The 25,096-nt window shown below is 43.9% G+C and overlaps 1 protein-coding gene across 5 annotated transcripts in view; it reads right to left on the reverse strand.

The window, feature by feature from the left end:
- The window catches only part of tcf20 (transcription factor 20), a 73,067-nt gene extending 54,580 nt beyond the window's left edge, over positions 1-18,487 (reverse strand). For all 5 annotated transcript variants that reach the window (XR_013823143.1, XR_013823144.1, XR_013823145.1 and 2 more), the window contains exon 1: positions 17,892-18,487. The gene's annotated coding sequence lies outside the window, so the exon portion shown is untranslated. The remainder of the gene's footprint in view (positions 1-17,891) is intronic.
- Between the last annotated feature and the right edge of the window lie 6,609 nt (positions 18,488-25,096).

The following is a 25,096-nucleotide window of genomic DNA, read 5'->3' on the forward strand; positions in this document are numbered from 1 at the left end:
GGATAGTGTGTGTGTGTGTGTGAGTGGGGATATTGTGTGTATGTTAATGTTGTGTGTGGGGGATAGTGTGTGTGTGTGTGAGTGGGGATATTGTGTGTATGTGAATGTTGTGTGTGGGGGGGATAGTGTGTGTGTGTGAGTGGGGATATTGTGTGTATGTGAATGTTGTGTGTGGGGGGATAGTGTGTGTGTGAGTGGGGGGGATATTGTGTGTGTAGATGTGTGTGGGGGATATTGTGTGTGTAGATGTGTGTGGGGGGGATATTGTGTGTGTGTGTGTGTGGGGGGGATATTGTGTGTGTAGATGTGTGTGGGGGGATATTGTGTGTGTAGATGTGTGTGGGGGGATATTGTGTGTGTGTGGGGGGGGGGTATTGTGTGTGTAGATGTGTGTGGGGGAATATTGTGTGTGTAGATGTGTGTGGCGGGATATTGTGTGTGTAGATGTGTGTGGGGGGGATATTGTGTGTGTGTGTGTGTGTGGGGGGATATTGTGTGTGTAGATGTGTGTGGGGGGATATTGTGTGTGTAGATGTGTGTGGGGGGATTATTGTGTGTGTAGATGTGTGTGGGGGAATATTGTGTGTGTGTGTGTGGGGGGATATTGTGTGTGTGTGTGTGGGGGGGATATTGTGTGTGTAGATGTGTGTGGGGGGATATTGTGTGTGTGTGGGGGGGGGATATTGTGTGTGTAGATGTGTGTGGGGGAATATTGTGTGTGTGTGGGGGATATTGTGTGTGTGTGTGTGGGGGATATTGTGTGTAGATGTGTGTGGGGGGATATTGTGTGTGTGTGTGGGGGGATATTGTGTGTGTAGATGTGTGTGGGGGGATATTGTGTGTGTAGATGTGTGTGGGGGGATATTGTGTGTATAGATGTGTGTGTGGGGGGGGGATATTGTGTGTGTAGATGTGTGTGGGGGGATATTGTGTGTATAGATGTGTGTGGGGGAATATTGTGTGTGTGTGGGGGGGGGGATATTGTGTGTATGTTAATGTTGTGTGTGGGGGATAGTGTGTGTGTGTGTGTGTGTGTGAGTGGGGATAGTGTGTGTGTGTGTGAGTGGGGATATTGTGTGTATGTTAATGTTGTGTGTGTGGGGGATAGTGTGTGTGTGTGTGTGTGGGGATATTGTGTGTATGTGAATGTTGTGTGTGTGGGGATATTGTGTGTGTGTGTGAGTGGGGATATTGTGTGTATGTGAATGTTGTGTGTGTGGGGGATAGTGTGTGTGTGTGTGAGTGGGGATATTGTGTGTATGTGAATGTTGTGTGTGTGGGGATATTGTGTGTGTGTGTGAGTGGGGGTATTGTGTGTATGTTAATGTTGTGTGTGGGGGGGATAGTGTGTGTGTGAGTGGGGATATTGTGTGTATGTTAATGTTGTGTGTGGGGGGGATAGTGTGTGTGTGTGAGTGGGGATATTGTGTGTATGTTAATGTTGTGTGTGGGGGATAGTGTGTGTGTGTGTGTGAGTGGGGATATTGTGTGTATGTGAATGTTGTGTGTGGGGGATAGTGTGTGTGTGTGAGTGGGGATATTGTGTGTATGTTAATGTTGTGTGTGGGGGGATAGTGTGTGTGTGAGTGGGGATATTGTGTGTATGTGAATGTTGTGTGTGGGGGATAGTGTGTGTGTGTGTGTGAGTGGGGATATTGTGTGTATGTAAATGTGTGTGGGGGGGATAGTGTGTGTGTGTGTGAGTGGGGATATTGTGTGTATGTGAATGTTGTGTGTGGGGGATAGTGTGTGTGTGAGTGGGGATATTGTGTGTATGTTAATGTTGTGTGTGGGGGGATAGTGTGTGTGTGAGTGGGGATATTGTGTGTATGTGAATGTTGTGTGTGGGGGGATAGTGTGTGTGTGTGTGAGTGGGGATATTGTGTGTATGTTAATGTTGTGTGGGGGGGGATAGTGTGTGTGAGTGGGGATATTGTGTGTGTAGATGTGTGTGGGGGGATATTGTGTGTGTAGATGTTGTGTGTGGGGGATATTGTGTGTATGTGAATGTTGTGTGTGGGGGATAGTGTGTGTGTGTGTGTGTGTGTGTGAGTGGGGATATTGTGTGTATGTGAATGTGAATTGATGGCAGCTACCCGAAGCTGAAGGCCGAGCTGTCCATGAAGTTACGGAGAGGCCGAAGCTGACTGGTTTGTCACATGACCTGCGGTGCGCTTGAGGCATTCTGAAAAGCTGAGATGTTGTCATCTCGCCGCGGCATCGGCGCGCCTGGAAAAACTAGCGCACCGCGCAGCTTCCATTATGAGCACGCTCGCCGCGAGCCTACATTTGAATAACGGACTTGAGCGCGGAGAAGACGCGATGTGTGAACGGCCCCTAGAAGCAGACGTAAATGAAAAATTAAAAATGAAATGTCATAATTATAATGTTTTGAGAGTTTACTTGTGTAATTGTTGCATTAGGCTATGAATTAATACATGTTTATTGATAAGATCTAGCTATTCCATGTCTTTTCATTTACAGTCGCATGAACCACGAGTAGTCGAGTAACTCGAGGATTGTTTTGATAAGAAATCGACTAGCAGAAATCAGTAGTCGTGCAACCCCTAGTGTGTACATAGTGTGTGTGTGTGTGTGGATATTGTGTGTGTGTGTGGATATTGTGTGTGTGTGTGTGTGTGTGTCTGTGGATATTCTGTGTGTGTGTGTGTGTGGATATTCTGTGTGTGTGAGTGTGTGTCTGTGGATATTCTGTGTGTGTGTGTGTGTGTGTGTGTGTGGATATTCTGTGTCTGTGTGTGTGTGGATATTCTGTGTGTGTGTGTGTGTGTGTGTGTGTGTGGATATTCTGTGTGTGTGTGTGTGTGTGTGTGTGTGTATATTCTGTGTGTGTGTGTGTGTGTGTGTGTGTGTGTGTGTGTGTGTGTGGATATTCTGTGTGTGTGTGTGTCTGTGGATATTCTGTGTGTGTGTGGATATTCTGTGTGTGTGTGTGTGTGTGTGTGTGTGTGTGTGTGTGTGTGTGTGTGTGGATATTCTGTGTGTGTGTGTGTGTGGATATTCTGTGTGTGTGTGTGTGTGTGTCTGTGGATATTCTGTGTGTGTGTGTGGATATTCTGTGTGTGTGTGTGTGTGTGTGTGTGTGTGGATATTCTGTGTGTGTGTGTGTGTGTGTGTGTGTGTGTGTGGATATTCTGTGTGTGTGTGTGTGTGTGTGTGTGTGTGTGTGTGTGTGTGTGTGTGTGGATATTCTGTGTGTGTGTGTGTGTGTGTGTGTGTGTGGATATTCTGTGTGTGTGTGTGTGTGTGTGTGTGTGTGTCTGTGGATATTCTGTGTGTGTGTGTGTGTGTGTGTGTGTGTGTGGATATTCTGTGTGTGTGTGTCTGTGGATATTGTGTGTGTGTGTGTGTGTGTGTGTGTGTGGATATTCTGTGTGTGTGTGTGTGTGTGTGTGTGTGTGTGTGTGTGGATATTGTGTGTGTGTGTGTGTGTGTGTGTGTGTGGATATTCTGTGTGTGTGTGTCTGTGGATATTGTGTGTGTGTGTGTGTGTGTGGATATTCTGTGTGTGTGTGTGTGTGTGTGTGTGTGGATATTCTGTGTGTGTGTGTCTGTGGATATTCTGTGTGTGTGTGTGTGTGTGTGTGTGGATATTCTGTGTGTGTGTGTCTGTGGATATTCTGTGTGTGTGTGTGTGTGTGTGTGTATAACTGCATCTGTAATATCAAGCTTCCTTCCTTTAGGACCTGATACGCCACTATATGTGCGCTTGAAAATGAAATGTGGCGTTTTGAATGAACTTCTGATAATAAAACTTCAATCTCTGCATCTGAGAAATGTCTCTTCTTCGTTCGCTTCTGAGAAGACATGCTGAAATCCTTCGTTTGGTGTCATAATATGATGCCCATATATAGTTGTCAGTCGGATTTAATGGGCGGGGTTTATGGTAATTGAGAATGAGCGTGCACGCACGTCCCATTTACGACTGATTGGAATTCATTAACACACACACACATTTCACTATCACATCTGACGTTTACGAAGTATTTGTGAATCAGGAGAAGAGTTTTCGGGAAGGTCTCTTTACACGCAAATCACTCACATATTTACTCGTATATTTACGAATGTTCCATGAATGAGACCCATTGTGTGTGTGTGGATATTGTGTGTGTGTGTGTGTGTGTGTGTGGATATTGTGTGTGTGTGTGTGTGTGTATTGTGTGTGTGTGGATATTGTGTGTGTGTGTGGATATTGTGTGTGTGTGTGTGTGTGTGTGTGTGTGTGGATATTGTGTGTGTGGATATTGTGTGTGTGTGGATATTGTGTGTGTGGATATTGTGTGTGTGTGGATATTGTGTGTGTGGAATGTGGATATTGTGTGTGTGTGGATATTGTGTGTGTGTGTGTATATTGTGTGTGTGTGTGTGTGGATATTGTGTGTGTGTGTGTGTGGATATTGTGTGTGTGTGTGTGTGGATATTGTGTGTGTGTGTGTGTGTGTGTGGATATTGTGTGTGTGTGTGTGTGTGTGTGGATATTGTGTGTGTGTGTGTGTGTGTGGATATAGTGTGTGTGGATATAGTGTGTGTGTGTATAACTCACAACTCAGAACCACACAACTCAAAAACAACTCAAAACACACACCTCAGAAACACACAACTAAAAAACAACTCAAAACACACACCTCAGAAACACACACCTCAAAATACACACCTCAAAACACACACCTCAAAACACACAACTAAAAAACAACTCGAAACACACACCTCGAAACACACACCTCAGAAACACACACCTCAAAATACACACCTCAAAACACACACCTCAAAACACACACCTCAAAACACACACCTCAGAAACACACAACTAAAAAACAACTCAAAACACACCTTGAAACACACACCTCCAAACACACACCTCCAAACACACACCTCCAAACACACACCTCCAAACACACACACCTCCAAACACACACCTCCAAACACACACCTCCAAACACACACCTCCAAACACACACCTCCAAACACACACCTCGAAACACACAACTCAGAAACACACACCTCGAAACACACACCTCAGAAACACACACCTCAAAACACACCTCAGAAACACACACAACTCAGAAACACACACAACTCAGAAACACACACAACTCAGAAACACACACAACTCAGAAACACTCAGAAACACACACAACTCAGAAACACACACAACTCAGAAACACACACAACTCAGAAACACACACAACTCAGAAACACACACACACCTCAGAAACACACAACCGGCTCATATTCCTTCACATCTCAGAGGAATCTGCTCAGGGACATGTGATCACCCAGCATGCACTGGGCCAGAACGTCACATGACACACGGCACAACACTCCAACACATTCACTGCCAACAACAGCTTACGTTGAGTCATCAGAACCTGAAGTCCAGACACAGAAGTGGAGTTTTGGCATATTAACAGTCATCAGAGGTCTTTACTATAACCCTCTGCACGTCTTCCTTCTGCTATTCTCTGCCTGTTCTCTTTAGAGCACGACTGATTCTGATAGGCTGCCAGTGTTTTTAGCGTTCATCAGCTCTGACAGTGATTCTAATGATGTCGTTCCTCTGTGTTGTTATGGTAACAGTTGTGTTGTGAAGACTATTCTCCTAGAGTTAGAGTGACTGTAGTCGATTAACTGGCGTTATCTAGATCTGTTTACTCCGATTACTGTAACCACAACTGTAACGATCACTGTAACGATAACTGTAACCACAACTGTAACGATTACTGTAACGATCACTGTAACCACAACTGTAACGATCACTGTAACGATAACTGTAACCACAACTGTAACGATCACTGTAACGATTACTGTAACCACAACTGTAACGATCACTGTAACGATAACTGTAACCACAACTGTAACGATCACTGTAACGATCACTGTAACCACAACTGTAACGATAACTGTAACCACAACTGTAACGATCACTGTAACGATCACTGTAACGATCACTGTAACGATCACTGTAACCACAACTGTAACGATCACTGTAACGATAACTGTAACCACAACTGTAACGATCACTGTAACGATAACTGTAACCACAACTGTAACGATCACTGTAACGATTACTGTAACCACAACTGTAACGATCACTGTAACGATTACTGTAACCACAACTGTAACGATCACTGTAACGATTACTGTAACCACAACTGTAACGATCACTGTAACGGTTACTGTAACCACAACTGTAACCATAACTGTAACGATCACTGTAACCACAACTGTAACGATCACTGTAACGATTACTGTAACCACAACTGTAACGATCACTGTAACGATAACTGTAACCACAACTGTAACGATCACTGTAACGATAACTGTAACGATTACTGTAACCACAACTGTAACGATCACTGTAACGATAACTGTAACCACAACTGTAACGATCACTGTAACGATTACTGTAACCACAACTGTAACGATCACTGTAACGATCACTGTAACGATTACTGTAACGATAACTGTAACCACAACTGTAACGATCACTGTAACGATTACTGTAACCACAACTGTAACGATCACTGTAACGATTACTGTAACCACAACTGTAACGATAACTGTAACCACAACTGTAACGATCACTGTAACGATTACTGTAACGATAACTGTAACCACAACTGTAACGATCACTGTAACGATAACTGTAACCACAACTGTAACGATCACTGTAACGATTACTGTAACCACAACTGTAACGATAACTGTAACCACAACTGTAACGATCACTGTAACGATAACTGTAACCACAACTGTAACGATCACTGTAACGATTACTGTAACCACAACTGTAATGATCACTGTAACCACAACTGTAACGATCACTGTAACGATTACTGTAACCACAACTGTAACCATAACTGTAACGATCACTGTAACGATAACTGTAACCACAACTGTAACGATCACTGTAACGATTACTGTAACCATAACTGTAACGATCACTGTAACGATAACTGTAACCACAACTGTAACGATCACTGTAACGATTACTGTAACCATAACTGTAACCATAACTGTAATGATCACTGTAACCACAACTGTAACGATCACTGTAATGATTACTGTAATGATAACTGTAACCATAACTGTAATGGGGCAATTCCAGCGTTATGGACGTGACATTTGCAGTCAAAACTTGAATTTTTAATTCTCAGAAAATGCATTTAATACCAATATATTGTAAACATCTGTTTATATTTCCATACTACCTTAATAAAGGAGTCCAGACATTAGAAAAATATCAGTCTACGCATGCGTTTTATATTTAATATGAGGGAAATACACATGCGTTACGGACGTGACAAAAAAAAACTCTAACTTTTTGTTGCCAAAATATTTTTTAGTAATTCTGTGAATTACACTGCGCAAACCAAAAGTAATAGTACCCACCGAATGAAGAAGGGTTGGCTCTCCACAGAACATAAAATATTCATTTTATGTTATTTTTCGTTTTCGCATTTATGAGGAAAAAACAATGTTACGGACGTGACGTTACGGACGTGACCGCTCTGAAAGCGGCACTAAAATACTGCTTTAAAACGTTCACAGAGACCTCAAACAGGCATTTAAAACACCAAATATTAAGGATTGGCATTATAAGCAAAAATAATATTCGATGTTTGTTCGAAAATCGTACCTCTCCCCCAACATGCTCACCGGTAAGACGCGTTCACTCAAATCCAGCTCCAACATTACATTTGAGTAGGCATTTAGTCTCATATTAATGTTTAAATAAAATAATTGTATTTTTTATTTCATATGTTGATTATATGAAAGGATAACAGCATGAGTAAGATCATAAGATGCAAATATATCGGATACGGACCGTATCATACGGTATATCAGTGGGCAGACATGATTTTGACCAATTCTTTAGTTTTTTTTTGTTTTTTTGTAGAAAGCCTTTCTTTAATGTGAATTTCGTTTTGTATAAATTGTATCTTAATTTTAATCAATGTTTCATCAACCAATTGCCTGGATTTTTTTAAATAAGAAGAAAATAGGCTATAGCAGACAATATAATCAGGACACAGAGGCGCCGTCGCGTGAAGTGGAGCGCGCCTCATAAATGAACCGAAACTCCGCGTATAATGTAGGCTACTTGCCTCACATACCTGAGAAATATATCTATAGGACGTCTGAAATGTCTACTTTTAAACTACTTTTAAGTCGTGAGTCAAAATGATTGCAATATCACTGTTATTTTGTCAGCTTGATCGCGGGATTATGATGAATATTCATGTTTTAACCAAGAGGGAAAAACGCGACATCCCGAAGGAAGTGTCCTATGGCTATAAGACACATGCTCTTCTTTAAGTTGTACTGTATCATATACTACCTTCTGATATTCATAATTCGTCCTGTAACTGGCAGAGGAAGAGAAGATCCGTTCATGTGCGCTTTATCCGCCGCGCACTGCTATATACAGAAATATACCACGCCGTATTAAAGAACGGTCTCTATTGTTTACATTTTGTTATAAAATAGACTGAATTTGAAAGTTGAGACGTTTTTTCATATTAAAACTAACAAAGCACAAATATTATTGCGATTATTGGATATGCACTGAATATATGGTAAGCCTGAAACCGATCACAAGTGCATATGATTTGATGTGAAGCGTCCGTAACGGTCACGTCCGTAACGCATTATTATGGTTGTTCAAAGCAAAGTAGTGGAATGAAATGTCGATCCTAGTAAGCATAAACATAGTTTAGCTTTGCATATAAAGTTTCAAGTTATTTGCATTTATAATTGTTATATTATATAAACTTAATCTTTAAAACGTTACGGACGTGACAGAGCACTGAAGCGTCCAGACCTCTTTATTAAAGCCCTTATAAATTCAACAGGCAGTGCTGTTATGACCAAATTAGTATATTTATTTCTCAGGCATGCCTCCATCTTTCACCAAAATGCTTTATGTTCAAATTAAGTTTTTAAAAGGGGGGTCTTTGATACCTCTTTTGAAAGCATGAAATATGGCTGGTTGAAATTAAAATTTTAGCATTGTTGCTCACCTCATATGTGGTGGAAAAACAAGGCAATTTTCTTAAAATTTCTGATACAGCACATTAATACAGTATATTACAGACCTAAATGGACAACTTAAAAGGGGTTTTGATCTTTAGGTAAAAACTTTATTTTTTCAGGGTAAGGATGACCTTTGCGTGGAATTGCCCAATGATCACTGTAACCACAACTGTAACGATCACTGTAACGATTACTGTAACCACAACTGTAATGATCACTGTAACCATAACTATAATGATCACTGTAACGATCACTATAACGATAACTGTAACGATTACTGTAACCATAACTGTAATGATCACTGTAACCACAACTATAACGATCACTGTAACGATTACTGTAACCATAACTGTAACCATAACTGTAATGATCACTGTAACCACAACTGTAACGATCACTGTAATGATTACTGTAACGATAACTGTAACCATAACTGTAATGATCACTGTAACCACAACTGTAACGATCACTGTAACCATAACTGTAACCATAACTGTAATGATCACTGTAACCACAACTGTAACGATCACTGTAATGATTACTGTAACGATAACTGTAACGATCACTGTAACCACAACTGTAACGATCACTGTAACCATAACTGTAACCATAACTGTAATGATCACTGTAACCATAACTGTAACCATAACTGTAACGATAACTGTAACCACAACTGTAACCATAACTGTAACGATCACTGTAACCACAACTGTAACGATCACTGTAACGATTACTGTAACCATAACTGTAACCATAACTGTAATGATCACTGTAACCACAACTGTAACGATCACTGTAATGATTACTGTAACGATAACTGTAACCATAACTGTAATGATCACTGTAACCACAACTGTAACGATCACTGTAACCATAACTGTAACCACAACTGTAACGATCACTATAACGATAACTGTAACGATTACTGTAACCATAACTGTAACCATCACTGTAACCACAACTATAACGATCACTGTAACGATTACTGTAACCATAACTGTAACCATAACTGTAATGATCACTGTAACCACAACTGTAACGATCACTGTAAAGATTACTGTAACGATAACTGTAACCATAACTGTAATGATCACTGTAACCACAACTGTAACGATCACTGTAACGATAACTGTAACCATAACTGTAACCATAACTATAACGATCACTGTAACGATTACTGTAACCATAACTGTAACCATAACTGTAATGATCACTGTAACCATAACTATAATGATCACTGTAACGATCACTATAACGATAACTGTAACGATTACTGTAACCATAACTGTAACCATAACTGTAATGATCACTGTAACCACAACTGTAACGATCACTGTAACGATTACTGTAACCATAACTGTAACGATTACTGTAACCATAACTGTAATGATCACTGTAACCACAACTGTAACGATCACTGTAACGATTACTGTAACCATAACTGTAACCACAACTGTAACCATAACTGTAATGATCACTGTAACCACAACTGTAATGATCACTGTAACCATAACTATAACGATCACTGTAACGATAACTGTAACCATAACTGTAATGATCACTGTAACCATAACTGTAACCATAACTATAAAGATCACTGTAACGATCACTATAACGATAACTGTAACGATTACTGTAACCATAACTGTAATGATCACTGTAACCATAACTATAACGATCACTATAACGATAACTGTAACGATTACTGTAACCATAACTGTAATGATCACTGTAACCACAACTGTAACGATCACTGTAAAGATTACTGTAACGATCACTGTAACCATAACTGTAACCATAACTATAAAGATCACTGTAATGATCACTGTAACCACAACTGTAACGATTACTGTAAGAGTTAGCGCACTCTAGGGGGAACGCGTTCAGAGTTAGCGCACTCTAGGGGGAACGTGTTCGTTACCGCACTCTAGGGGAACGTGTTCAGAGTTAGCGCACTCTAGGGGGAACGTGTTCAGAGTAGCGCACTCTAGGGGGAACGTGTTCAGAGTTAGCGCACTCTAGGGGGAACGTGTTCAGAGTTAGCGCACTCTAGGGGGAACGCGTTCAGAGTTAGCGCACTCTAGGGGGAACGTGTTCGTTACCGCACTCTAGGGGAACGTGTTCAGAGTTAGCGCACTCTAGGGGGAACGTGTTCAGAGTTAGCGCACTCTAGGGGGAACGTGTTCAGAGTTAGCGCACTCTAGGGGGAACGTGTTCAGAGTTAGCGCGCTCTAGGGGGAACGTGTTCAGAGTTAGCGCGCTCTAGGGGGAACGTGTTCAGAGTTAGCGCACTCTAGGGGGAACGCGTTCAGAGTTAGCGCGCTCTAGGGGGAACGGGGGAACGTGTTCAGAGTAGCGCACTCTAGGGGGAACGTGTTTAGAGTTAGCGCGCTCTAGGGGGAACGGGGGAACGTGTTCAGAGTTAGCGCGCTCTAGGGGGAACGTGTTCAGAGTTAGCGCGCTCTAGGGGGAACGGGGGAACGTGTTCAGAGTTAGCGCGCTCTAGGGGGAACGTGTTCAGAGTTAGCGCACTCTAGGGGGAACGTGTTCAGAGTTAGCGCACTCTAGGGGGAACGTGTTCAGAGTTAGCGCACTCTAGGGGGAACGCGTTCAGAGTTAGCGCGCTCTAGGGGGAACGTGTTCAGAGTTAGCGCGCTCTAGGGGGAACGGGGGAACGTGTTCAGAGTTAGCGCGCTCTAGGGGGAACGTGTTCAGAGTTAGCGCACTCTAGGGGGAACGTGTTCAGAGTTAGCGCGCTCTAGGGGGAACGTGTTCAGAGTTAGCGCACTCTAGGGGGAACGTGTTCAGAGTTAGCGCACTCTAGGGGGAACGTGTTCAGAGTTAGCGCACTCTAGGGGGAACGTGTTCAGAGTTAGCGCACTCTAGGGGGAACGTGTTCAGAGTTAGCGCGCTCTAGGGGGAACGGGGGAACGTGTTCAGAGTTAGCGCGCTCTAGGGGGAACGTGTTCAGAGTTAGCGCGCTCTAGGGGGAACGTGTTCAGAGTTAGCGCGCTCTAGGGGGAACGTGTTCAGAGTTAGCGCGCTCTAGCGCACTCTAGGGGGAACGTGTTCAGAGTTAGCGCACTCTAGGGGGAACGTGTTCAGAGTTAGCGCGCTCTAGGGGGAACGGGGGAACGTGTTCAGAGTTAGCGCGCTCTAGGGAGAACGTGTTCAGAGTTAGCGCACTCTAGGGGGAACGTGTTCAGAGTTAGCGCACTCTAGGGGGAACGTGTTCAGAGTTAGCGCGCTCTAGGGGGAACGGGGGAACGTGTTCAGAGTTAACGCGCTCTAGGGGGAACGTGTTCAGAGTTAGCGCGCTCTAGGGGGAACGTGTTCAGAGTTAGCGCGCTCTAGGGGGAACGTGTTCAGAGTTAGCGCGCTCTAGGGGGAACGTGTTCAGAGTTAGCGCGCTCTAGGGGGAACGTGTTCAGAGTTAGCGCGCTCTAGGAGGAACGTGTTCAGAGTTAGCGCGCTCTAGGGGGAACGTGTTCAGAGTTAGCGCGCTCTAGGGGGAACGTGTTCAGAGTTAGCGCGCTCTAGGGGGAACGTGTTCAGAGTTAGCGCACTCTAGGGGGAACGTGTTCAGAGTTAGCGCACTCTAGGGGGAAATTCATTCACATGAATCGCAATTCTTTCTTCCGCCGATTCGAATCGATTCACAAATTTCAAAAATCTTTTTTCTAAATGTTTAATAATGTGATGATGTCAGTTCAGAGACGCGGAGGAAGGGTTATGAGTAGGGATGGGGCCGATCCGATCCAGTATCGGTATCGGGACCCGATACCAGCGTAATTCACGTATCGGATTTTCCCGATCCAACCTGCGGAGATATCCGATATCCATGAGTCATGTCTGCGCTCGCTTTAACGTTGTCTGCTGAAATGACTCCAAAAGTGATTCCCGCCGGCTAGTCTGCTAGCTGGCTGCAAACTGTGGAATGGCATTCCTGAACGGAGGCGCGGCTCAATGAGACACAGAGTTATGAGACACGCCCCCGCTCAGGAAATCCATTCCGCAGTTTGCGGCTACCCAACAACGTCCGCTGAGTGGAAATACTTCACACTGGAAACACCGCAGAGCAAGACAGCTAAATGTAATGTTTGCAAAGCTGTAATTCAGAGTCTTTTGAAGCTCCCTCGCGTCGTACAACACAACGAACGCAATCAAACATTTAAAAAAGCATCACGTTACTGTGCGTTCACACCAAATGCGAATAGCACGTCAAATTCGAGTCTACCGCGTCTATTTTGAATCCATTCGCGCGTCCAGAGAAAAATTGACGTGCGTAAAAAGCAAAAGTTTGAAGCGAAATTGACGTGCGTCTGAAGCAAAATCCGCTTGTTTGTTTGCACGATGCTGATGTTGATCGAGCATTTACTGCATCGGAGCGAGGATCACCCTTCAGATAACGTTAGTGTGTGTGTAAGATGTTTAACGTTACACTTGCAATTTTCTTATATTTCAAGACGCAAGTAACGTTATTTGACATTTTGGGAATGTAATAAATATTGACATGACAATCAATTTGAAACCCCAGTTGCATATTTGTTTTCAGAATGGGATTTTTCCTGTTAACAGGATTTCCTGTTTTTCTGACTTCCTTTTCTGACCTTATACTTACCTCAAGTTGCCTTTTGGGACATACATGCATGCATGCATAGCCTACGTAACTTACATAACATATCATTACTTGCTTGTTGAGAGAAGTTTATTTCAGCATCATATAAAATAAACAATAATGATAATAATAATATTAAAGCAAACACAGCTCTGGTATCGGAATAGTATCGGTATCGGCCGATATCCAAATTCAGGTATCGGGATCGGATCGGAAGTGAAAAAAAGTGGATCGGTGCATCCCTAGTTATGAGTGAAGCTTATACTCGACAACCGCAGTTCATATCAACATCAATAGCCTGAGCGAATGTTGAGTTAGTCGAGCTTGTCCTGCGATCTCTCTGTGTACAGGTGCTTAAGCACGCTCAGCGCGAACACGCGATCAAACACGCGTCTGTAAGAGAGAATGGACATGTCCTGCGTCTGAGGGACAGTAATAAATAGGGATGTCCCGATCCGATCCACGGCATCGGTATCGTGCCGATACTGGCCCAAAACGCTAGATCGGATATCGGAGGGGAGAAAAAAAATTATCCGATACCTATGATCCGATACCCATGATCCGATACCCATTAGGGGTGGAACGGTACGTATTCGTACTGAACGTACGTTCGGTGCATGGATTTACACAGAGAATACACGGTATAAAAATAAATAAATCTCGCGTGCACATTAATTAATGTAATACGGAACTAACGTTACTGTTAGATACGCGCATATGCGGGTTCTTTAGGGACACCTAATCTGTAGCCCGCCTTAGCTCTGAACGCGCGTCTATATCGCTTCAAACGCTCACTTTATCATTATACGCGCGCGACGCGTCCTATTCGCTTTGGACGCGCGAATGGATTCAAACTGTTCAAGCATCGAACTAGACACGATAGACGCAAATTTGACGCTCTATTCGCATTTGGTTTGGTGTGAACGCAGCAAAATGAACAGGCTGCGATGTCAAGATTGCAATGCTGGAGTGTGTGTGTCAGAGAGAGAGAGGCACGGGCGCGATCGAACAGTGGAAACATAAAAACATACTCCGTCATTTTCATACAGGACATCATTAAAACTGCAAAAAGTGTTTAGCCTACTTATATTTGTGTAAAACACAACATTGTGCTTTTGTCAAACTGTCAACTCTTGTCAAACTGTAACTGTCACCCAACCAAAATCACACACGCGCACACACACACACACACACACACACACACACACACACACACACACACACACACTGTTTAAAAGCAAAAATGATCTCATCTTTTGGACATTCATCATTGCATTGGTTTTCATTTCTTGTCCTAAAACAGAGCACTAATCTGTTTATTTTTAAGTTACACATTCTACATTGAATAAAAAATAAAATCAAATGTGTTTTTAAAAGTAGTATTATTTTATACAGAATTAAATTATTTATAATTCAGATGAGAATAAAGTTAAGGTTAATTAAAATTTTAAGGAAACAAATATATTGATCTGAAATATAGCAAATTAATTTTAAATGCATTCAGGTTACCAAACATATCTCAAGGTCTTTTGAATAAAGGATGGCAGTCTTTCATTATCAACTGTTGTTGTGGACTATATACTGGAGAAGTATTTGTTCTCCATTTTAGTGAGTTTTTATGTGGCTAATTGTGCAAAGTGCTTCCATTATATTTTATTATTAGTAGTATTAGTTCAAGCATAAAATAAAAATATCGGATTGATATCGGTATCGGCAAATAGCCAAAGCTGCGGCATCGGTATCGGAAGTGAAAAAGTGGTATCGGGACATCCCTAGTAATAAACACTGAGAACGCAACGGCCCGTAGCTCTAGCGATCGCCACTGATCAGGGCCGCGTTTCCCCGAAGCATCGGAAACTCAGACTCATCGTACAGCGATTACCGCTAATCAGCTTTAGCTTACGCTGAGACGCAGAGACCCAGATGATGCTCTCTTCCTCTCATAGATCTGTGTCGACTCGATCTCTCATTCTGATGACGCAGAAGCGCGACTCTGAACGCTAGCTTAAACTAGCGCGGTTATGGTTCTTCTCTTGATTGACACTGGGCTGGCCCAATCACAGCTTTAATGTGAAGTACAGAAATTAGCACAAAACTAATTATGAAAGTTTCCTTTATTTTTCAGTGCATTTGTTTTACAATATATGGCTATTACTATCATGGGATTAATATTATAACTATTATTATGTAGTAGTGTAATGTAGACAGACACTGTTACTAAAAGAGGTTTGCATTTTTCTTTGTTTAATTTGCACACTGAATATGGGTTGGAGCTTTTCATTTTGAACTCTCAAAGTGCACCAGATTGATGAATTCAACATTATAAACCACAACATTATCTTACGGGGGGGGGGCAGAGGTCTCAGCAGTGGATTCATCACTGTGAAGTATAGTTCAATTTTATTGATAAATGACAATGTTGTACTTATTTCATCTGTTAACTATCACTCGTTCCTCACTCATTACATGGCACAGTTATTTATTTATTGGGGGGGGGGGGGGGCAAAATTGTTGCTGCATACCCCTCTGGGTAGATGCGTGTGTGTGTGTGTGTGTGAGTGTGTGTTTCTCTCACACAGTACCTGTGTGTGTGTGTGTGTGTGTGTGTTTCTCTCACACAGTACCTGTGTGTGTGTGTGTGTGTGTGTGTTTCTCTCACACAGTACCTGTGTGTGTGTGTGTGTGTGTGTGTGTGTGTGAGTGTGTGTTTCTCTCACACAATACCTGTGTGTGAGTGTGTGTTTCTCTCACACAATACCTGTGTGTGTGTGTTTCTCTCACACAATACCTGTGTGTGTGTGTGTGTGTTTCTCTCACACAGTACCTGTGTGTGTGTGTGTGTGTGTGTGTGTGTGTGTTTCTCTCACACAATACCTGTGTGTGTGTGTTTCTCTCACACAATACCTGTGTGTGTGTGTGTTTCTCTCACACAGTACCTGTGTGTGTGTGTTTCTCTCACACAATATCTGTGCGTGTGTGTTTCTCTCACACAATACCTGTGTGTGTGTGTGTGTGAGTGTCTGTTTCTCTCACACAGTACCTGTGTGTGTGTGTTTCTCTCACACAATACCTGTGTGTGTTTCTCTCACACAATACCTGTGTGTGAGTGTGTGTTTCTCTCACACAGTACCTGTGTGTGTGTGTTTCTCTCACACAATACCTGTGTGTGAGTGTGTTTCTCTCACACAATACCTGTGTGTGTTTCTCTCACACAATACCTGTGTGTGAGTGTGTGTTTCTCTCACACAGTACCTGTGTGTGTGTGTTTCTCTCACACAATACCTGTGAGTTTATGAGTCCGTTAACCAGTGAGTGTGTTTGTGAGAGTGTGTGATCCGTTAACCAGTGTGTGTGTGTGTGTGTGTGAGATCTGGTAACGTACGTGTGTAATAATGTGTGTAATGCATGTGTTTGTGTATTGTGTGAGTGTATGTATTTGTGTAATGTGTGTATGAGTGTATGTACTAATGTGTGAGTGTGTGTAATGTCTGTGTGTGTGTGTGTGTGTGTGTGTGTGTATGTAATAATGTGTGAGTGTGTGTAATGTCTGTAATCTCTGTGTGTGTAATGTGTGTATGAGTGTATGTAATAATGTGTGTAATAATGTATCTGTGTGTGTGTGTGTATGTAATAATGTGTGTATTAATGTGTGTGTTTAATGCTATTTACAGTTTCAGGACTAGTTTAATTTGACATCTGTCATTCTCTGAGATGTTTTTTCGAGGCTGAAATAATAACAATAACAACAACAACAAAGATGATGCCGATGATGATAAGTAGTTTGCAGTGACACTATCACTGTGGGGGTGTGTGTGTGTGTGTGTGTGTTCATTAACTGAAATCAGAGTGTGTCGTTAATGCTGGAGCTCCGACATGATATTGACGGAAACATCTAGAACTCAAACCTCCTCCATTCTCTGCTATTCGCCTGTTCCTCACAGCACATTAGCATTAGCTCTTTAGCATGGCTCAGATTTGCGCACAAACACCGAATAAACGCGTTCAATCCGCAGATTTATGAGCGCGTCAGCGGAGCGAGCGCGACACACATCGACGCTCGCGTTCCCTGGGTATAAACGCGTTCCTGAGGCGAATCGCGAACACGATGAGCTGATCCCTGATGCTGCAAACACACAACAACGCCACAGTAAACACACACACACACACACACATTCACACACACACGCACAGATGTCTGATAATGTGGTGTTTTTACCGGACAGGCCCGTCTGATGTCCCCGGGCTCGAGTCCCGTGCTCCCCCGCTCCCCTGCACCGATCCGCGGCTCCCGCGCCGAGCTCACCCGCCTCACGGAACCGACCGGGCCTCGAACTCCACCGACACGGAGTCGCTAACGTTTTTTTCCCTTTTGTCTTTCTCTTTCTCGCGTCAGGAACAGCGAGAGGAGCTCGAGCGGTCCACGCGCGCCCCCCCCTCACGCGCGCACCGCATACATCACGCACGCGTCTGACGCGCACATCTGAGGAATCACATCATCACACTCACACACAAACAACGCTTTACCTGGAACCGTTCTTTGCGCAAAAGGCTCTTTATAGTGGAGAAAGGTCACTAAAGCGTTCTGACCGCGGAGAAGAGAATGTTGATGAGCCTGAAATGGTTCTTCTATGCTGAGAAACACCTTTATTTGTAAGAGTTTTCAGTCATGATGGTGAATCTATCGCTTGTTTGGATGAGAACAGCTGCAGTTATGACTGATGTGTCTGTCAAACATCTGCTCTTATATGTACACTAGCGCGCTAAAGTCTTTACTTATTCGAGCCGATTAATAAACGGAACCGTATATCTGAGAGAAACGCTTCTGGAAGAACATGATCAAATGTGGGCGGGGCTTGATCGTGTCTGTGTGGAATTGATTGGATGGTTGTGGTTTGCTATTGGCTGATCTCATGTGAGTGACAGTTACACTCTCGTCATCAGAGAAGAGAAGAGATGCTGCAAGAGGAACTTATTCTGATTCAAGATTATTAAAACACCCATAAATCATGTATCGTGAACACTGCAATATTCCATGAAATAAAGCAATAAGGCCCATGAAGTTGTTAGGCATGAGGCGGAGTAAAAACCCCTTAGCTGTTCTAAATGCACTGTAAAACACGGCTTCAAGGGGCTTATTGCTTTTAGAAAACGGTTACTCCATAAAAATATTCATTTTAGTATTTATTTTATTCGTAAGCAACAAAAAAATATAACATTATAACATATCTATTCCTCCGCCAAGCAATGTAGTTCCAAAGGGGTTGCCAAGCAACACGCAGCAACAAAGCATCACAAACGGCAGTTGCGCAGTAACACTAATGTAATGCGGTCACAGGTGTGTGTTTGTGTGGAGTAATTTACAACGGCCTCGAGAGCGGCTCAACCGAACAGAATCAAGGACCGGAACTCTCCGTTTTATAAAAGAAAACAGACATTTCTGGTGCTCGGCTCTGATTGGCTGAGTGAATGGCGCGCTCGTGTCGCTCACTCGATCAAAGAAACCGTTGATTAATAATGCGCGCTCCTGCATCGACTCAATAATAGCGCGTGCCGCCGCGGTTGCCGTAGCAACTACAAGCCACACATTCACACACACACATCAATGAAAACACGACCTGTGTGTCTGCTTGCGTTAGTAGCCGTGATAATCAAACCTGCGTGACAAGGCTTTGATTCGTCTCTCCGTGTAGATCTAGTGTTTGAGCCACAGGAATGATTACAGAAACACTGATTTCCACCCGCCTCAGGCGTTATGAGATCAGCCGGAAGTGAGGAGTGTTCAGTGTTCCCGCGCTGTTGCACTTCCGCCGCTCGCCACGCGAGGGCAGCGCGACGCCACACACACACACACACACTGATTCCGTTACTGGAGAAGATGGAATACCGATAGCGTTCACGCATTAATCAGCATGAAGGCGCTCTTAAACGGCGTTGTAGTGTTGCGAAGGAAGAACGTAAGAGCGGTACAATAATCAACAGTGATGTGATACCACTAAAGTGTGTGAATATGCAGATCGATCGATTATATCAGAGCCAGTGTGTGTGTGTGTGTGATCAGACTGCTCTCAGACCCGATCAGCCGCTGACAGATCTCAGTCTCAGCACTTTAAATGAAGAACACTATATATGATTATGAATAACACTATATGAAGAACACTATATATGAAGAACACTATATATGAAGAACACTATGAAGAACATATATGAAGAACACTATGAAGAACATATATGAAGAACACTAAGCCTCTAAGTCCGCTTAAAGTTTTTGTTGAATATTAACATTGTCATCAGGCTCCTATGTATAGGTTCTACTACTCTAGTACCGGCATCTCTGGATGGGCTGAGGCTGGGATGGGGGGATGGGGGGATGGGGGGGTGGGGGGATATAATATATTACAGTATATAATTACTCAATTATTTAGAAGTATCGCACCGTATGTTAGTGTGCAAGGACCTTAACGTTATATTAGCTAACGCAACTTCGCCAGACTAGCGTTGCTGAATAGAGAGGACTTGTCAGTGTTATTCACTCCACCACATCAATATAAAATAGATTAATACTACTTTATCTGTTGTTTTAAAGACTAAAGGCACAATCATATTTTTCCAAAAAAGCCATGGTAAACGTGCATGGTAAAAAGCCATGGTAAACATTAAAATGTGAGAATGCTAACACCATAGCTACATGCAACTCTTTGTAATTTCGATACGATAATTTCGAATGAAAAGAGGACAGAGTCTTTTTTTGTTTTTTATTTATTATAACAAAACTGTGTGGTCCAATAAATGCAGTGCCACATGTAATACCATATACATTAGGGCACAGGGCATATTGCAAAGATTTTTTAAATCGTGCTTAATATTTTCCAAACAAGTATTTATTTCCAGATGGATTTTCTGATTTATTAGAGATATCCATCGGGAGACAGGCGTAATCTGCGGGTGGGTCATTGTCCCCAACACTTTCTAAAACATCCCGCGACACGATACAGTTAAATAAAACATCTCCGGTTAACTAGCAGAGCATTAAGTCCGTTAATAATAATAATAATAGGCGCTCTAGCGCTGAAATGTGTTGTTATTTAAATCAAGCGGCGCGGATGCAGTTCTGTGGGTGCGCGCGCAGTCTTCACACGGACGCGCGCTTCACTCCATTGCAGACTCTCTGTTCGTTCCGGTGAAATATATATAAATACGATATTCATACGAAATCACAAAACATCTTGCACACAAATGTGTCCCTGCTTGATACACAGCCACTGATGAACATATTCGGCTTTGATGAGAAAAACCATAATGTGTTCAGTGTTCTCTAACCCAGAACCTCTGACCCGCTTGGCAAGACCTCTGCCACTGGACCAGTAGAGCACACACGTCATATAGCCCGATCTATGCCTTTATTCACGTGGAAATTCTCTGCACTGACAACATATATTATTAGATCTCATTAAACGAAATTAAACCCAATGTACAATTTAAATCGATTGCTGGACATCGTAATCTTATTGTACACATTATCTGATTCTATATTAGCAACCCCCCACAATTAGTGTGTGTGTGTGAGAGAGAGAGAGAGAGAGAGAGAGAGTGTGTGTGTGTGTGTGTGTGTGTGTGTGTGTGTGCACTGCAGTTCTCTGGTCGTCCTGCAGATGTCAGTATCGTACAGTTATTATCCCTCACTCATTGCGCCTCTCGTCGCCTAGCAACCGCGCCAGGAGGGACCAGTATCGGCATCTCGCGCGTTCAGAGGCTCATATCTGAGTCTTCAGTGAAACACACACACACACACACACACTGAGCTAGTGTTGCCGTGGCAACCGCTCACTCCAGCATTCACTCATTTACATCTGGAGGTGAATTACTGCACTCGTCGAGTGGACTCTCGGCCCAGAATACACTGGGAACTCAACGTGTGTTATGTAAGGTTTGAGCCAGCAGAGAGTGTGCATTAATCTCATTCTGCTCTGAGGAAAGCATTAGATATAGTTAGATTATTAAATGTGTTGTTCACATTGCACTTAACCCCGGGTTATCCAGCATCACACTGGTTATCCTCGCTCTTAAACCCGGGTTATCCTATGTCACACTCGTTAGCAGTGCTTTAACCCAGGGTTATCCAGTGTCGCACTGGTTATCCTTGCTCTTAACCCAGGGTTATCCCGTGTCACACTGGTTAGCAGTGCTTTAACCCAGGGTTATCCCGTGTCACACTGGTTAGCAGTGCTTTAACCCAGGGTTATCCCGTGTCACACTGGTTAGCAGTGCTTTAACCCAGGGTTATCCCGTGTCACACTGGTTATTCTCGCTCTTAAACCCGGGTTATCCTATGTCACACTGGTTAGCAGTGCTTTAACCCAGGGTTATCCTGTGTCACACTGGTTAGCAGTGCTTTAACCCAGGGTTATCCCGTGTCACACTGGTTAGCAGTGCTTTAACCCCGGGTTATCCTGCGTCACACTGGTTAGCAGTGCTTTAACCCCGGGTTATCCCATGTCACACTGGTTATCCTTGCTCTTAACCCCGGGTTATCCCGTGTCACACTGGTTAGCAGTGCTTTAACCCAGGGTTACCCCGTGTCACACTGGTTAGCAGTGCTTTAACCCAGGGTTATCCCGTGTCACACTGGTTAGCAGTGCTTTAACCCCGGGTTATCCTGCGTCACACTGGTTAGCAGTGCTTTAACCCCGGGTTATCCCATGTCACACTGGTTATCCTTGCTCTTAACCCCGGGTTATCCCGTGTCACACTGGTTAGCAGTGCTTTAACCCAGGGTTATCCTGTGTCACACTGGTTAGCAGTGCTTTAACCCAGGGTTATCCCGTGTCACACTGGTTAGCAGTGCTTTAACCCCGGGTTATCCTGCGTCACACTGGTTAGCAGTGCTTTAACCCTGGGTTATCCCATGTCACACTGGTTATCCTTGCTCTTAACCCCGGGTTATCCCGTGTCACACTGGTTAGCAGTGCTTTAACCCAGGGTTACCCCGTGTCACACTGGTTAGCAGTGCTTTAACCCAGGGTTACCCCGTGTCACACTGGTTAGCAGTGCTTTAACCCTGGGTTATCCAGTGTCGCACTGGTTATCCTTGCTCTTAACCCTGGGTTAACCCGTGTCACACTGGTTAGCAGTGCTTTAACCCCGGGTTATCCTGCGTCACACTGGTTAGCAGTGCTTTAACCCAGGGTTACCCCGTGTCACACTGGTTAGCAGTGCTTTAACCCAGGGTTATCCCGTGTCACACTGGTTAGCAGTGCTTTAACCCCGGGTTATCCTGCGTCACACTGGTTAGCAGTGCTTTAACCCTGGGTTACCCCGTGTCACACTGGTTAGCAGTGCTTTAACCCAGGGTTACCCCGTGTCACACTGGTTAGGAGTGCTTTAACCCTGGGTTATCCAGTGTCGCACTGGTTATCCTTTCTCTTAACCCTGGGTTATCCCGTGTCACACTGGTTAGCAGTGCTTTAACCCAGGGTTACCCTGTGTCACACTGGTTAGGAGTGCTTTAACCCTGGGTTATCCAGTGTCGCACTGGTTATCCTTGCTCTTAACCCCGGGTTATCCCACGTCACACTGGTTATCCTTGCTCTTAACCCCGGGTTATCCCGCGTCACACTGGTTATCCTTGCTCTTAACCCCGGGTTATCCCGTGTCACACTGGTTAGCAGTGCTTTAACCCCGGGTTATCCCGCGTCACACTGGTTATCCTTGCTATTAACCCCGGGTTATCCCGCGTCACACTGGTTATCCTTGCTCTTAACCCCGGGTTATCCCGTGTCACACTGGTTATCCTCGGTATTAACCCCGGGTTATCCCGTGTCACACTGGTTATCCTCGGTCTTAACCCCGGGTTATCCCGTGTCACACTGGTTATCCTCTGTCTTAACCCCGGGTTATCCCGTGTCACACTGGTTATCCTCGGTCTTAACCCGTCTTAACCCCGGGTTATCCCGTGTCACACTGGTTATCCTCGGTCTTAACCCTGGGTTATCCAGTGTTACACTGGTTATCCTCACTCGCTCTTAACCCCGGGTTATCCCGTGTCACACTGGTTAGCAGTGCTTTAACCCCGGGTTATCCCGCGTCACACTGGTTATCCTTGCTCTTAACCCCGGGTTATCCCGTGTCACACTGGTTATCCTTGCTCTTAACCCCGGGTTATCCCGTGTCACACTGGTTAGCAATGCTTTAACCCCGGGTTATCCCGCGTCACACTGGTTATCCTTGCTCTTAACCCCGGGTTATCCTGTGTCACACTGGTTATCCTTGGTCTTAACCCCGAGCTTAGCAACCAACAGCCAATCACGTGCCTCATATTCGTGCTAAATAAACAATAGCTTCAGCGTTTGAGGGGAAATGTTAAATGGTGACAGAAAACGCATCAATTGAAGTAAATACGATTTTTATTCAGAACTTTATAGTCCGAAAAGTCATCTTGATATTAGTTAATGTATAATATGAGGCAGTGCAATGCTTTTAATGTAAACATCGGGCACTGCTTGTCCAATCAGGGATGCTGCTGCAGCGCAAATAGGCAAATAAGAACATTAACCCATAGTTTTAGGTGAAGCAAGATAACCCACCCGGGTTTAGGATGACCCAGGTCAACTAGTGCAAGTAAAGGGAGTCACATTTACCATTGTTAAGCAAATTATCGCAGGAGAAATGCAGTAGTTTGAACAGGAATCTTCACAATCGGGAGTTTCACGGAAGCTTTCAGCGCTTTCAGAACCGGTTCAAGTTTCGTTTCGCCAGCATTAAAGGGACAGTTCACCCAAAACGTCTCAGGTTACGACTGTAACCTATGTTCCCTGAGAACAGGGAACGAGACACTACGTCAGAATGACGCAATGGGGAACGCCTCAGGCGTGACAGGTGTCTGAAATCAAATATCAACTCGCGTCAATCATGTTGACCGGCGACAGCCCGTGAATCATCAGCTTGATTGATTAACGCGCGACCTGGATGTATAAAGGGGAGCCTTGCACCCAAGACAACATCCTATCGTCTGAAGGGACTGTTGCAGGCAGGCCCCGAGGCATGGCAGAAAGACGTAGTGTCTCGTTCCCTGTTCTCAGGGAACATAGGTTACAGTCGTAACCTGAGACGTTCCCTTTCGAAAGGGAATTCTACACTACGTCAGAATGCCGCAATGGGGAACGATATACCAACGCCACCATGCTAAGGGGAGTGCATGCCCTCAGGTCACAATGGGCTGTCAGTGACAGCATTCCCTACGGTCATAGCCCAAGCTAAAGGATACCAAGAAAAACCTCCACAGATTTAAAGGAAGGTCTACCTGGGCCAGATCAAAGGCCTAGGACCACAATTCAAAAACTAGAAAGGGTCCCTTCTAGGGAATGTGGCTAGGGGACCCGAGGGAACCCCAGCCAGTCACTATTCAGGGGAACGTGCCACCTGAAA

This window comes from Squalius cephalus, assembly GCF_949319135.1.
Source record: "Squalius cephalus genome assembly, chromosome: 1".
Classification (NCBI taxonomy): Eukaryota; Metazoa; Chordata; class Actinopteri; order Cypriniformes; family Leuciscidae; genus Squalius; species Squalius cephalus.